Genomic DNA, 15,442 nt, shown 5'->3' on the forward strand with positions numbered 1-15,442 from the left:
GGCTCACGCCTATAATCCCCAGCAGTTTGGGAGGCTGAGGCGGATGAATAACTTGAGCTCAGGAATTCGAGAACAGCCTTGCCAACATCACAAAACACCACCTCTACCAAAAATGCGAAAATTGGCCAGGTGCAGTGGCATGCGCCTGTAGTCACAGCTACTCTGTAGGCTGAGGCAGAAGAATTGCTTAAGCCTGGGAGGTGGAAGTTGCAATGAACCAAGATTATGCCATTGCATTCCAGCATGACCAGTGAGAGGGAAACCCTGTCTCAAAAAAGAAGAAAGAAAGAAAAGGAAAGAGAGGGGAGGGGGGGGAAGGGAGGGGAAGGGAGGGGAGAATAGAGGAGGGAGGAAGGGAGGAAGGGGAAAGGGAAGGGAAGAAAAGGGAGGGAGGGAATGGAGGGAAAGAAGGAAGGAAAAAGGTGGGGAAGGAGGAAGGAACAGGGAGGGAGGGAAGGAAGGAAGGGAAGAAAGGGAAGGGAAGGAAGAGGAGGAAGGGAAGAAAGGGAAGGAAAAGAAAGGAAGGAAGAGGAGGAAGGGAAGAAAGGGAAGGAAAAGAAAGGAAGGAAGGGAGGAAAATTAATAGTGTACTGATGCTAAAATTAAGTATATGCTATGGACTAAATACACATATTTTAAATTAATCATCAAAAAATTTTAAATAGATTTAACACACTGATAACATGAAAACCCCTTTGTGAATTTGCTGTTATTCCTAAAACCTTGGGTCTTGCTAGATTGGGTTTCCACTGCCAGCATGCCCTTGGCTTTCTCTTTTTTTTCTGACAAATGTAATCTCTTGAATAACTTGTCTTTGTCCTGAGAAATAGCAGTCCCAATGAGTACCCTTGTAAAGACTCCAAATACTTTTTTGCTTCATAATTTTGCTACATTTCTGCAAGGCAGTTGGAATGGATCAGACATTTCCTAGTGACATCTTTTGGAATAAAGAGCTCTGGAATTTAACATTTAAATGAAAAGGTGCACAGTTTGAAAAAGGCAAGAAATTGGTTTAAAATCTGAAGAGGTTTACATTTATCAGGAGAACTAAAATGAGAGTATTATTATCAATGAGTTCGACAGTGGGGCTCCTAAGCAATGGGATATCGGTGACCACCAAAATATCTGAATTTAGTCCCTCCCTCCCAACTTACTGTACAACCTTGAATATGTTGTAAGTTCTCTATGTCCCACCTTGATTTTAAACCTGTCTGCCCTCCAAATAATAAACCTTCCCTTCCAAACAATTTGATGACGTTTAAATCCAATAGATCTCCCGGCAATCCTGTTTAGTTTTAAATAGTTTAAATAGGTATGACAATTCGTTTTAGTGATAACATTTTGGTTGAGATTGACACTGATCTGGGGAATTTAGATCTAGCTATTTACGTTTCAGTATCAAAGGGCACTGAAATGATGTCCTTCCATGCACAAAATAATTTTAACAGAACTTTAAAAAATCACATTATCCCCCTAGATCTGTTTTGAATGATCAGAATAGGAATTTTTTTTTTTTTAGGCAGAATCTCACTCTTTCGCTCAGGCTGGAGTTCAGTGGCACGATCTCAGCTCACTGCAACCTGTGCCCCCAGGGTTCTAGTGATTCTTCTGCCTCAGCTTCCTGATTAGCTGGGGTTACAGGCACCTGCCACCATACCCAGCTAATTTTTTTGTATTTTTAGTAGAGACGGAGTTTCGCCATGTTGACCAGGTTGGTCTTAAACTCCTGACCTCAGGTGATCCACCCACCTCGGTCTCCCTAAGTGCTGGGATTACAGGTGTGAGCCACCATAGCCCACCCAGAACAGGAATCTTAATCTACTCAAGTGTGGCTAAGAATACTCACCAAAAACATAGCCATTGTTCTAAACCTCAAATTTTAATATTGAGAATTCACCAGGACAATAATTTAATCTTCTAGATAAAATAAAGGTGAGAGATTGAGCTAGTGGGATTTTCGAATTATTTCAACATCACATCTCTGTAGTTTTTTTTGTTTTGTTTTTATTTTTGTTTTTGTTGTTTTGAGACAGAGTCTCACTCTGTCACCCAGGCTGGAGTGCAGTGGCATGATCTTGGCTCACCGCAACCTCCTACTCCTGAGTTCAGGCGGTTCTTCTGCCTCATCCTCCCTAGTAGCTGGGACTACAAGCACATGCCACCAAAAGACAGGGTTTCACCATATTGGCCAGGCTAGTCTCAAACTCCTGACCTCGTGATCCACCCATCTTGGCCTCCCAAAGTGCTGGGATTACAGCTGTGAGCCACTGCGCCCTGCCATCTCTCTAGTTTTGTAACTCATTTGTTCAGCCATGAAAATAATTTCACAATATTTTTAGAACTTAAATCAAGTTGAAATCAGGCAATAAGACTGAAAACAACTGAATTTACTCCACCTTTCTTTCACATCACCTTAATGTTTGTAAAAGTAGTATTTATTGGAAATCTTTTAAGTTCAGTGAAAATTTCAAATCCATCTTGTTCAAGAATCACATATGTTCCATTATTATATATTTTTCCCCAAAGAAGTTGCCGTTGGGGCTAACAGTGACAAGTCTCTCTCATCAGACTGAAAAATCACTCCTTAACAAGACTGCGAATTTTGTGGGACTTTCCTAAAAGTTTTAAGCTCAACGTCTAAAAGCCAAAAGTTACGAAACGGAGTTTTTGTTATTGTTGTTTGGTGGGTTAGTTGGTTCTGATTTTGGTTCTATTTTTCCAGAAAGCTCACATAGTTAAGGAGAAAATGCCACAGCTTCTGTGACATCTAACTCCAGATGGCTTAGTATGTCAGAGGTACAAGCGATGATTTAAAAAAACTGACATCCTCTTCTGACAACATAGAAAGCATCCCAACAATTACGAGAATTGATTAGAATAAGAATACCACATTTTCATTTGGGCTGCTTGAGATTGGGGTTAGCTGGGTCTGGGGATGCTTCCTGACCCTCAAACCTATAGGATATCTCCTAGGAAAACAGGATGGATGCTTGCTTATTTTATTAGATAGGCTTAGATCATTTGTTAAATTCACTTCCAAGAAAATCAAACCCTTATTCCCACTCATTTGTAATATACAAAATACATAGGCTCTGTATATGATGTATTGTGTGTGTGTGTACGCGCGCGCGTATGTGTATCAAGCTTACATTATTTTCTTCTGCAAATTTTCAGTTTTCCTCCCGATTACACAAAATTCAATCTAAAATAAATTTTTTCGATCTACCTGTTTACAAAGTAATCAAGCTTCTGATTTCCTAGTCTAGCATCGAACGCATGTGGGAAAGGGCCGCAACATTCACAGGAACGTTAATCTAAAATGCAAGCCTACTTTTTTCTGAATTATATCTTTTTTATAACTCATTTTATTTTCAGTATTTGTTTATATCATAGCTTATAATATGAAATGTGAAAAAATAATAAAGGTGATTTATTTTAAGTTGTATTTCTGTTTAGTCATGATGAAAATCCTGAAAGACTGCAGATAAAAGAATTGATTTCAATCTTTTTAATCCATAAAAAGCATATAGAGGTGAAGTGAGTTGTGTTAACAGTACAGAATGAATTGGAGAACTGGTCTAGATATGACAAAATTGAATGCAGATCTTCCTTGGCTACATTCACCTCCTCATTATCTGTACTAGTTAGATTTGATGGTTCAGGCCAGTGGGGCTCAACACTGACTACCTATTCCATATTAACTCTCTGGTGAACTTTTCAGAAAATACCAGTGATAGTTTTCAAACCAAATGAATCTGAATCTCTAGGGGTGGGACTTGGGCATTTATACTTTGGAAAATATCCCATGTGTTTCTAATATGCAGCTGGAATTGAGAATCACTTGTTTAAGTCCTACAGAGAAACTGACCCCAGGACACAAATGATCATGAGGCCTATGTTCTGGAAGATGCCATTGCAGATATACTACCAGCAGATGGCAGTAGAGGGAAATTTAAAACACAGACCAGATCCCAGCCCTGATGAAGACTGGCCACTGCGCAATGGACACCAAAAGGAATCTTTAAGGATCAAAGAATTTGTTAAAATTATTCTCAAAGATGGACGCGGGGTTTTCCGGCTTTTCTTGAAATTTATACTTGGGTCCAATATTTGGGAAGCTCAATGCAGGCAACCAAGGCAAGGAATATGAAAGCCTGGAAAAGTATGGGGAGGAAAAATGTTACTGAATAAAGGATTTCTTCTTTCTCAAGGACTTCTTTTTTTTTTTTTTTTCTTTTTTAATGGAATTTCACTCTTGTCACCCAGGCTGGAGTGCAGTGGCATGATCTCAGCTCACTGCAGCCTCCGCCTCCGGGGTTCAAGTGATTCTCCTGTCTCAGCCTCCCAAGCAGCTGGGATTACAGGTGCCTGTCACCATGCCCGGATAATTTTTGTATTTTTAGTAGAGACGGGTTTCACCATGTTGGCCAGGCTGATCGCAAACTCCTGACCTCAGGTGATTCACCCACCTCAGCCTCCCAAAGTGCTGGGATTACAGGCATGAGCCACCGCACACAGCCCTCTTGAGGACTTCTTTACCTCCAAAGAATACAAAGTTATTAGGAAAAATACATCCATCTACTTATCTATTCATCTTATAGGATGCATAAAATATAGATATTTAAATAGATATAGATAGATGTGATATTATATATAGATATATATGGTGATGTTTATGTAGCTATATATGGTGATTTTTTGATATATATATACATTTTGGAATTTTTAAATCAAGCTAATTAAGGTTTCCATCACCTCACATACCTAGCACTTTGTAATGAGAACACTTAAAGTCTACTCTTGTAAGCAGTTTTGACGTATACTATCTACATATTATTAATTACAGTCGCCATGCTGTATAATAGAGTTCCAGAACTTATTCCTCCTAACTGAAGCTTTGGACCCCTGAACCAACATCTGTATCTATCCACAGTTATGTCTACATTTATCTGTGTTTCAAATCATCAGCATTTTAGAAAGAATCATGGAATTTTAAGTTAAAGTTAGAGGACTCTTGAAGACATGAAAACGTGCCATGAAAATCTTGAGGCCGGGCACAGGGGCTCACACCTGTAATCCCAGCACTTTGGGAGCTGAGGTGGGTGGATCACCTGAGGTCAGGAGGTCGAGACCAGCCTGGCCAACATGGTGAAGCCCCGTCTCTAATAAAAATACAAATATTAGTTAGGTGTGGTGGCAGGTGCCTGCAATCCCAGCTATTCAGGAGGCTGAGGCAGGAGAATCTCTTTAACCCGGGAGGCAGAGGTTGCAGTGAGCCAAGATCACACCATTGCACTCCAGCCCAGGAGAGAAGAGCAAAATTCCATCTCAAAATAAAAAGGAGAAAAGAAAATGTGATCTTGAGCAGGTTAATCTCCAGAAATCTCAGTTTTTTCTATTGTAAATGGGGTTTAGAAGAGAAAATAATGAAAATGCAAACCATTAAAAGATTCAAGTGCACCAGTGTTAATTATTTTCTTTAATTAAAGTTGGCTTTCAGGTATACTGGAATTTCAAGGGCAATCCCTTAACAATAATTTTTTTAAGGGTTTTCCACGTGGAGAAGCCTAAACTAAGGGCTGTTATGTAACAGGAACCCTGGTATATTATCAAGTGTGGCTAGGAGTACTCACTGAAAATGTAGCCATTGTTCCAAATACCTGTGCCTGCCTTGGCTTCTTCTTGATGTTTCAAGAACTAGCTAGTAAGAAGTTAATGGTTCGATTAAAGTTACTTAAATGCGACTAATATAGATTATCTTTTCAGCAACAGCAACTGCTGCATCTTCGAGTGCTAGCTTCTGGAGAGCAGCCTAGTTTTAAAATGTTTATATCCCCATGTCCTCCTGCCCCAAAGGCTTAATAAAGATTCTGGTTGGAATTAAATTTACAATATGATGATTGGACATTTCATTCCAATAAAATCCCCTTAGAGTATTGTATTTCATCTATGTAAATATCTACAATTTGCAAACATCTGTCCCTATGCTAACAAATTGCAAAAGACTTGATGATATTTGGCCTCCCAAGAGCTCACAGACTTGTTTACGAACTGCATTTAGTATTACTTTCAATTGCTGCAGTCAAAATTGTGAGCCTCAGCAGTCAGCAGCCTGGGCATTCCATGACACATAGCCTTATCCTGATAAAACTGGGCTCCTGTGGCACCTTCACTCCCCAAGTGCACTCTCCAGTTACAGAGGAGCAGGTGCTAAGACTGTCTCATTCACAGCAGGCACTCAAAGCTTCTCTATAATACATGGCACGCTGGGGTTGGATGGAGTATGGGGGGGGGGGCGTTCAATCAAACATTCTCATCTACAGAATGAGGTTTAAAGACCCCAGGAAGCTGAAAGACTTGCTCAAATTGACTCAGTTAGTAGCAAAATGAGAACTTGAACCTAGGACTCGTAACTTCTAGATCTGTTGTACCGATCAGTAGGAAGCACCGACAGACTCGAAGATGATCTGCTGGTTTTGAAGGCTCCCGTTGAAAACAAGTAAAGGGTGGAGAGTCCTTCTTCCCCTCCTGGTTTTCTGCAGGCACCCTGTGATGGAAGGACACTAGGCTACAAGTCTGAGTAGAATAAACAAAAGCAGAGTAGTAGCATTTGGGGAAAGAGAAGGATACAGGGGGAAAGTGGGTGAATTCTTATACCTCAACCTGCTTCTAGGAGCTTTCTTAGTTTGTCCAAACCTGGTTCTGGAAAGAAAAGAACAAACTACCAAAGCTCTGAGTAAGGGCTATCAGGACAGCTGCACAGATTGGTCTGGGTTTGGCTAAGTGGGATGACTGGGACAAGGTTTTGTAAATAATATAGCAGTAGATGAGCAAGAGGGAGATTAACGACTGTCATTTATTTTAATCTACAAAAGGCTTGGCTTTCATCGTACTGTTAGAATTTGGAGTCAGAACAAAACAGTACCAAGAATGACACAGAATCAGTCTTGGCTTTTAAAATGCAGAATGTCCTCACTGTTTTTTCTTTCTTTCTTTCTTTCTTTCTTTCTTTCTTTCTTTCTTTCTTTCTTTCTTTCTTTCTCTTTCTTCCTTTCTTCCTTTCTTTCTTTCTCTTTCTTCCTTTCTTTCTCTCTTTTTATTTTTCTTTCTCTTCCTTCCTTCCTTTTTTTTTTTTTTGAGACAGGGTCTCACTCTGTCATGCAGGCTGAAGTGGAGTGGTGTGATCACAGCTCACTACACCCTTGATCGTCCCAGCTCAAGCAATCCTCCTGCCTTGCTTCCCCAGTAGCTGGGACTATAGGTACATGCCACCATTCCCATCTAATTTTGTAATTTTTTTTTTTTTTAAAGAAACGGGATCTTATTAAGTTGCCCAGGCTGGTCTCAAACTCCTGGGCTCAAGCGATCCTTCCACGTCGGCCTCCCAAAGTGTTTGAATTACAGGCATGAGCTACCACATGTGGTCTACACTGTTATTTTCATCACAAGAAAGACACAGATTGCTACCAATTAAGTTCCCTTGCTGCTTCCTCGTTCCACAGTGTATAGGAAGTATGTATCTCTTATTGGATTCAAATCCACACATGGTTAATCTTTCAAAGGCTGACAAAACACACAAACAGAAGAACAGCTTTGCAGGTAGTTCTTGTCTAATGTAGTGATTTGGGCATTCTGTCGCTGGGAAGTTTGCAGAGTTAAATATCAATTTCAGCTCTGTTGCTTGATTCATGACAAGAAATCTCTGAGGTAGTAAAGACAGGAAAACACTGGCATTGTAATTCACATCTCCCTAGCCCAAGACTAGAGTGGATGTGCTGGCACAATGCCCGGCAAAAAGACGGCTAGAGGAACAGCTAACTTGAGTGTGTTCCTGACAGTCTGAACTGAAGGCTGTGCTTATCCCCAGTCATGGGGCTTAGGAGGCAAAATCTAATTGTGCAAAAAGCCAAATCTCAGATATGGATGGAATGTCACGTAAAGTTAAAATGCAAGTTCACTCAGGCGCGTGGATGTAGTGCCTAAAACAAAATAAATCCAGGCCTGAAGAACTGAGAACTCAACCGAAGACTGGGGATAGACGGATGATTCTTCTCTGAATAGAAAAACTGCAAATACTAGGTATGACCTCCCAGGCATATGTGCTAGAATTAGTCTTACTTTGCTATAAGTAATTCAGAATTGAAATCTCCAAGTTTGTACATCACGATACGTTTTCTAGAAGCAGAATGCCAAGCTACTAAGAATAAATGGCAAAAGAGCTCACTGTGTTCTGAGAGAAGCCAGAATTAAAGTAGAAAATTTCAAGGTAAGCGAGGGAACAAGGAAATCACGCTTAAATAATTATGGGATTCAGCAGCCCCTGTGAGTTCTCCCTATAGAGTCTCCTGTGAGCTCAAAGTACTGGAACTAAAAACAAATGTCAACAAAACGTAAAGCATCCTCAGAAAGGAATATGCAAACTAAACTCTGTGCACACTGCAATGTACCTAGAATCCTTGAGGCAATTTCAATTGCCACATTCCAAGACTCACTGGAGAGGGGTCAGAAGGCCTCTGAAGGGTCTGAGGGGATTGGGAGTGAGGGCTGCCCTACCAAGATTCCTCAGGATAAAAGCCTGGAGGAGCCTTCGACATGGCATTCTGTAATGTGGGAGCATGGTTGGGGGAAGGTCAGGGCAAACATTCCTGGGTGCTGATTGCACCTGCTCTGCGCAAAACACCTAGCATGCATGAATCTTCTCAGTTACAATGTAATTGCTCCCTGGAGTGAGGACTAAATAGTAGCTCATTTTATAGAAGGATCTAAGGTGTAGAAAAGTTAAATAACCTTCTAAGGGGCTAGAATTCCAACCAAGGCTGTTTGATTCCTGAGTCACTGATGATGCTAAACTGCTTTTCTTCAGCGTTTTTGTAAAATGTTCATTTCCTTTCTCCTAGGGAGTCCACACCAGCCATTAGTAATCAGTGGCTCCTTTTCGATTTGTGCTTGGGTAATTCCCCTCCTCCTATCCTCAACAACTTCCTTCAAAAGGTACCAAAGGTGTTGCCCTCCCCTCTCCCTGCAGCGTTCCCCAGAAAGAGAAGACACTGAGCCACTGAGCTTGGATAGAAACACCGTGGAGCAGTAGTGATATTTTGAAAGTGCAGTTTGAAAGAAGTGAAAGTAGGATGAAAAAATTTCTAAATGCCAAAAAAATTTCTAAATGCCTAAAAAATTAAGAAATTCCTCATCCATGGGGAGGTGCAGGTTGAAAAAAGATGGGTTTAAGAAAGCTTTAAATAAGTTTTTGAGTCAATGATACGTCCCAATGGCTTATTCGAGGACATGGGGAATGTCAGAGGGACATCTCTAATCCTCTGGAAAAGTGTAGTGTTGAAACTGAAATCCCCTCCTTCCGTGTTACTACCGAAGGTCATTTTTACACTGCATGAATTTAGAGTCTAGCCTACTTGGAAATTTTTACTCAGCTTTCTTTAGGATCCTGAGCATCAACAATTTTGGGCAGAGCATAAAAAAAAAACATAGTTAACGCTTCGAAATTGTGCAACTATTTTATGACAACATTTTCCGTCGTTTCCATTCATTGGAGTCGTATTTTCACCTCGTGCATTTCCTTTGATGTTTTACAGACATTGCTGATTTACAGTTATTATCTGAATGTCTCCTTCCCAGACTGAAGTAAGTATGATCTGCGTTAGCCATCGGCGGTCAGCAAGCTCTCCTGTGGCTTGGGGTCCTGGGCTAGTTGCTGGCTACCTTTTCAGATATTCCCAAAGTGTAGTCATTGCTTTAAGAATTCATTTATTTCAAAATAATAAAATGTCTACTTAATTAATTAGCAGCAACAAAGAGTCAGCCAACCCTAAAACTCAAGATAGCAACAAAATAGGGGCAATTATATTTTCCTTTTTTTTTTTTTTGAGATGGGGTCTTGCTGTGTTGCCCAGGCTGGAGTGCAGTGGCACAATCTAGGCTCACTGTAAGCAGTGCCTCCCAAGTTCAAGTGATTCTTCTGCCTCAGCCTTCTGAGTAGCTGGGATTACAGGCATGTGCCACCATGCTTGGCTAATTTTTGTATTTTTAATAGAGACAGGGTTTCACTATGTTGGCCAGGCTGGTCTCGAACTCCTGGGATCAAGTGATCTACCCATCTCAGACTCCAAAGTGCTGGGATTATAGGTATGAGCCACCGCACCTGGTCTTATTCTATTTTTCTTTATTGTAAATTTTGAGAAACAAGTTCACATCTTGAATATGTGGATCAGGTTACTCCCAGAGTGCTCTACTATCACTTAGCATAAAACCCAACTTCCTGGCTATATTCAGCCAGACCCTGTATAATAACATTGCTTCCAGCATCATCACTCTCTCCTGAGCTCCCATACTTCACCCATACTGGTTTCCATTTGTACCTCAAATGCTTCAAGCTCTTTCCCACAGCAAGCTGTTTGTACATGCTGTTCCCTCTTCCTTTCCAGCTTTTTCTTTCTCTACCTTTGCCAACTAGATCTTTCTCATCTACCACCTCTTCAGAAAAAGCAAAATGCAAAACAAAAATACGTGTATGGGGTCAATAGGTGAGCACTATTCCCAAACTTATTAGGATTGTCATAATGGAAAACATCTTAGTTAGCAACATAAACCTTTAGCAATAAAAAGTAGAGAACTGTCTTCTTTAAGTTTTTTATCATTCATCTCAATTATTTATTTAAAACAACTTAATTTTGATATACTTTAGTTTGGCTTCAGTTTAAATAAATATGTGTATTCTTCTCCTACTCATGAAAAATGAAGGCTAACAGGTTATTAAGGAGTATTAAATAGGCTGGGTGCTGTAGCTCATGCCTGTAATCCCAGCACTTTGGGAAGCCAAAGCAGGAAAATCACTTGAGCTCAGAAGTTTGAGACAAGCCTGGGCAACATAGCAAGATCCCCATCTCTACAAAACATTCAAAAATTAGCTGAGCATGGTGGCACATGCCTATACTTCCAGCTATTCAAGAGGCTGAAGCAGGAAGATGTCTTGAGCCCATGAGCTGGGGGCTGCAGTGAGCCCTTATTGCACCACTGCACTTCTGCCTAGGTGACAGAGCAAGATGTCTTACCCACACCAAAGGAAAAAAAAAAGGAATATAAAATAGAAAGCATGGGGGATTTTGTTTGTTTCTTTTTTGCCTTGAGTTATTCTCAGGTGCCAGGTTTTCAGGTGTGTTTGGTGGTGTTTTATCTTTAACCACACTGTTAGCTGGATGATCCTCTCCCCTGACCCTTCCTGCTCTCCCCTGCATGAGTCATTTATGACCATCTTCTGGACGCTCCTGCATATTAAGCCACAGTAGAGAAAACCCAGCAGCATGGGTTCCATGATGAGGCTAAGCCAGCCACCTGGCTGGGCACTAAATCTCAATGTCTTTCCACCTAATTATAATACTATTAAAAGTTGGCTGTGACTGGACAGTGACTCAGGCCTGTAATCCCAGCACTTTGGGAGGCAAAAGTGGGTAGATCAATTGAGTTCAGGAATTTGATACCAGCCTGGCCAACGGGGTGAAACACTGTCTCTACTTAAAAAATCAAAAATTAGCTGGGTGTGGTGGCACATGCCTGTTGTCTCAGCTACTCTGGTGGCTGAGGCAGGAGAATCGCTTGAACCCGAGAAGATGAGGTTCCCATGTGGCGAGATCATGCCACTGCACTCCGGCCTGGTGGCAGAGTGAGACTCCATCTCAAAAATAAATATACAAATAAAATAATGACAATACTATTAAAAGTCAGCTGCATTTCCTGGCCTCACAATATCCAAACTGTGGGTAATGAACTGCTTGCCCTCTATGAGACGCGTAGGAGCGCTTTCAGTGAAGAGAGATGGCAGTTCATGCTAGAAATTCACTACAACATGATGTGCTACAATATTCCTAATAAAGCTACTTCCTTGTTCAAACTTTGTTTCAGATATATTATCTTTTTATTTATACATGTTTATATTCTTAAGCTACCAGCAGATGAGGTTCCCACGTGTTGTTCTTTATTGACCCGTTATGCTGGCATCTTGTATGCTGTCGGTGGCATAGCGATGCAGAAACTTTTTCCTCTTTCGGTATTTGCACATACATGCTTCTTTAATATTTCAGGAGGCTTAGAGCTAAGCAACACCCATATTTCTTGCCTGATGATTCAGGTGCTAAAAAAAACTGCTAAATTTTATGTGTTTTTTTCTTTTCATTTTTTTTTTTAGTCTTGCCGAATTGAGCAGAACTAAATTTTATCTTTTATAGGGAGAAAAACAGAGTTCTGGGTCCTTTGGATTAAAGCAGTGATTCTCGAATTTTTGTTGGTATCAAGAACCATCTGGGGACCTTGCCTCTTTCAAGCATAAGCAAAAAAGCCCAGCAGATGACAAATTCCCAGGCCCCACTCCTAGAGATGCTGATTTAGGCTGAGGAATTTGCCTATTGTTTTTAAAACTAGGGCCCTAGGTAATTCTGAGAAAGACTCACAGACCATACCCTGAGAAACCCTGGAATGAAGAAGAGTGGTTTTAAGTATTCTTACCTACGAGTTGAGCCACCATCAGGGGTAATTTCGGTTTAAGCTCAAAAAGAAACTCACCACGTAAGTCCTTCTGTGAGTGAACTACAGACTCTACAACCGGTGGTTTTAAATGCCTTGGGAAGAGATGAAGGCAAATGCTTTGGCTCAAAAAAGTGGCCTCATTTCACACTCGGCCTTCTTGTTCTTTTTGCCCTCTTCCTTTTCTTCCTCCTTTTCTTTTGCTTTCTCTTCCTCGTCTCCTTGATCCCCCCCTTCTTCCTCTTCTTCCATTTCCTCTTCCCTTCTTCTTCTTCTCTCGTGGTTCACTTAGGCAAATGTTATTTTCTCCTCTCCCCATCCAATCGCCTTTTTCAGAGGCTGAAGTGAAGTCTGCCGCATAACTATTTAGGAAGATGAGGTACGTCTCTACTGCTACCAGAACTTAGAGGTAGGACTCAGAACTGAAACCAAGAGACCACTCTCTCCAGAGTCCTAGCATTGGCTGGGAATCAGTCAATCACCTTTCTTGTTTTTCAAGATGAATCTGATAGGCGTGATGTAAAATAGTGGAGAAATTCAGGAATGTTTTATTGCTTGGATCCTAGCAAAGGAGTCTTTCTCCCTATCCCACTTCACATGCCATAACAGGAGCAGGCAAACAGATGGCAGTCCGTGGAGTCCCACTAAGTTCAAACAAGTTCAAAGCCATCACACACAGGGCTAAGGAAGAGGCTGCCACAGGATTCTCAGGCAGCCCCAGTAGAATCCTCTAGGAATTGATTATCAGGATTAGCAACCAGAGTAACTCACAGCCTAGGAAGGGAGCAGCGCTTTTGAAGGAGCCATTGGGGAATGCGAGGGTAGCAAGACTAATTTAAGAGATTGTGGGCTGGGCATTGTGGCTCATGCCTGTAATCCCAGCACTTTGGGAGGCTGAGGCGGGTGGATCACTTGCGGTCAGGAGTTCAAAACCAGCCTGGCCAACATAGTGAAACCCTGTCTCTACTAAAAATTCAAAAAATTAGCTGAGCCTGGTGGCGGGCCCCTGTAATCCTAGCTACTAGGGAAGCTGAGGCAGGAGAATTGTTTGAACCAGGGAGGTAGAGGTTGCAGTGAGCCGAGATGGCGCCACTGCACTCCGGCGTAGGTGACAAGAGCGCAACAAAACAAAACAACAACAACAAAGAGAGAGAGAGAGATTGTGAACACAGACAAAGCTGTTTACAAGCAAAGTCCTTCATTCCTTTGTTGGTGAAGCAAGTCTGCTGCCCTGTTAGTCTTGACACTGTAATCTGAGTGGAGAGATGGCACTTGGCTAACATCTGTCTCACTGAACCAGGAAATGGTGACAAAGTATCTCCATGGACCCCGTGAGGGATAAGTAGGCGGGTGGGTGGGGGGTGCTTATTGTCTTTTGAACATTTAGCTGTTGCAAAGGGAAGAAACGAGTTGCAAAAAATGGGTGAACAATGAACAGTGGGGTTTGAATCCCGGCAGTGACTGTATTCACCTCCTGTAGTCAAAGGTGCCGTCCAGGGAGAGAAAAGAGAACTTTTAAGAACCACTGTTTTATTTTTATTACTTTTTTTCATAAAGTAGAATAGCTTTGTCCTCTATGCCCTCACTAGGAGTCAGACCCCCAGATAGCCTTGCCAGATAGGGAATTAACACATTTTCCATCTGGGAACCTGGGTCTCCTAAGCCTAGAGAGGGAATCCAGAGTACGTGGCAGCGAATTGCATAAAAGGGTCTCTCCTGTTATTAAGTGGAAATGAGCAGTTCTTACTCAGGGTCACTCAGCTTCTCTCTGTTTCAACTTCTGATTCTCCCTAAAGCCACGTCAAACCATCAAATACATCCTTTCTGTTCATGTCTCTTGGGCCATCAATTTATTCGACATGCAGGGGAGGAGCAGATACTGTGGTGTGTTTATTCTCCAACAGGAATCACCAAAGAGGTTCCATAGGCTGCTGAAGGCTGTTCGCGTATGGCACCCCTAAATCAAATCTGGAAACTGCACTATAAGCCATTGTTTGACAACTGATATAAGAAATACAGGTTTCACCAAGCATTTGTATCAACACATTGTTAATCAAAATGAATAATCTGTATTTATGGAAGTGTTCAGTGCCTGTATGCTCACTATACCCTGGGAGTGCTGAAGAACTCATGTGCTGTGTTCTCTCTCTTTCACTCACTGCTGGGCTGCCCTGTGCTGTCCGCTCACGGCCTCATTTTACAGTTAATACAACCATTTTACACGTTATACCACCATGGGGGATTGATTCTTCCATTGTTGTACCTCCAAGGCCCCAAACCCAAACTGGAGGAAGTTCTGCTGTTTTATTTTTTTATTTTTTCTCTCTTTATTTTTGAGATGGAGTCTCACTCTGTTGCCCAGGCTGAAGTGCAGTGGCATGACCTCGGCTCACTGCAACCTCAGTGTCCCGGCTCAAGTGATCCTCCTTCCTCAGCTTCCTGAGTAGCTGTGCACACTACCACACCTGGCTAATTTGTGTATTTTTAGTAGAGACAGGATTTTGCCATGTTGGTCAGGCCAGTCTCACACTCTTAGCTACCGCGCCCAGGCCAGCCCACTATGTTGCCCCCTATGCTGGCCACGCCCAGCCAGTTCTGCTATTGATATATCAAAAAGCGTTCAATAAATGAATATTAAATAATAAGTAAAATAAACTCATTGGCTCAAAACATTTTCTCACCTGACATATCTTGATATTATAGAACATATCTCTTGTGATAATTACCTTGAAAAAATATGATCATGTCCAAACCCTGGGAAACCAAGCAATACTCTGAAAAAATAAATAGCAACGAAGCTAACAGATTCATAGAATCTTCGAGGCAGGACCTAAGATCAAGTAGTTCTCATTCTGGTGGAGGAAACAGATGCAAGACAGTGAACGAAGTTCACAATGTCACAAAAATTAGT

At 41.5% G+C, this 15,442-nt stretch overlaps 1 protein-coding gene across 1 annotated transcript in view; it reads left to right on the forward strand.

Moving 5' to 3' along the window:
- Positions 1-15,186, forward strand: part of PLEKHS1 (pleckstrin homology domain containing S1) — a 53,371-nt gene extending 38,185 nt beyond the window's left edge. Inside the window, exons 15-16 of the mRNA XM_009010303.5 lie at positions 9,591-9,639; positions 14,436-15,186. The gene's annotated coding sequence lies outside the window, so the exon portion shown is untranslated. The remainder of the gene's footprint in view (positions 1-9,590; positions 9,640-14,435) is intronic.
- Positions 15,187-15,442: the final 256 nt, after the last annotated feature.

This window comes from Callithrix jacchus, chromosome 12 (genome assembly GCF_049354715.1).
Source record: "Callithrix jacchus isolate 240 chromosome 12, calJac240_pri, whole genome shotgun sequence".
NCBI lineage: Eukaryota > Metazoa > Chordata > Mammalia > Primates > Cebidae > Callithrix > Callithrix jacchus.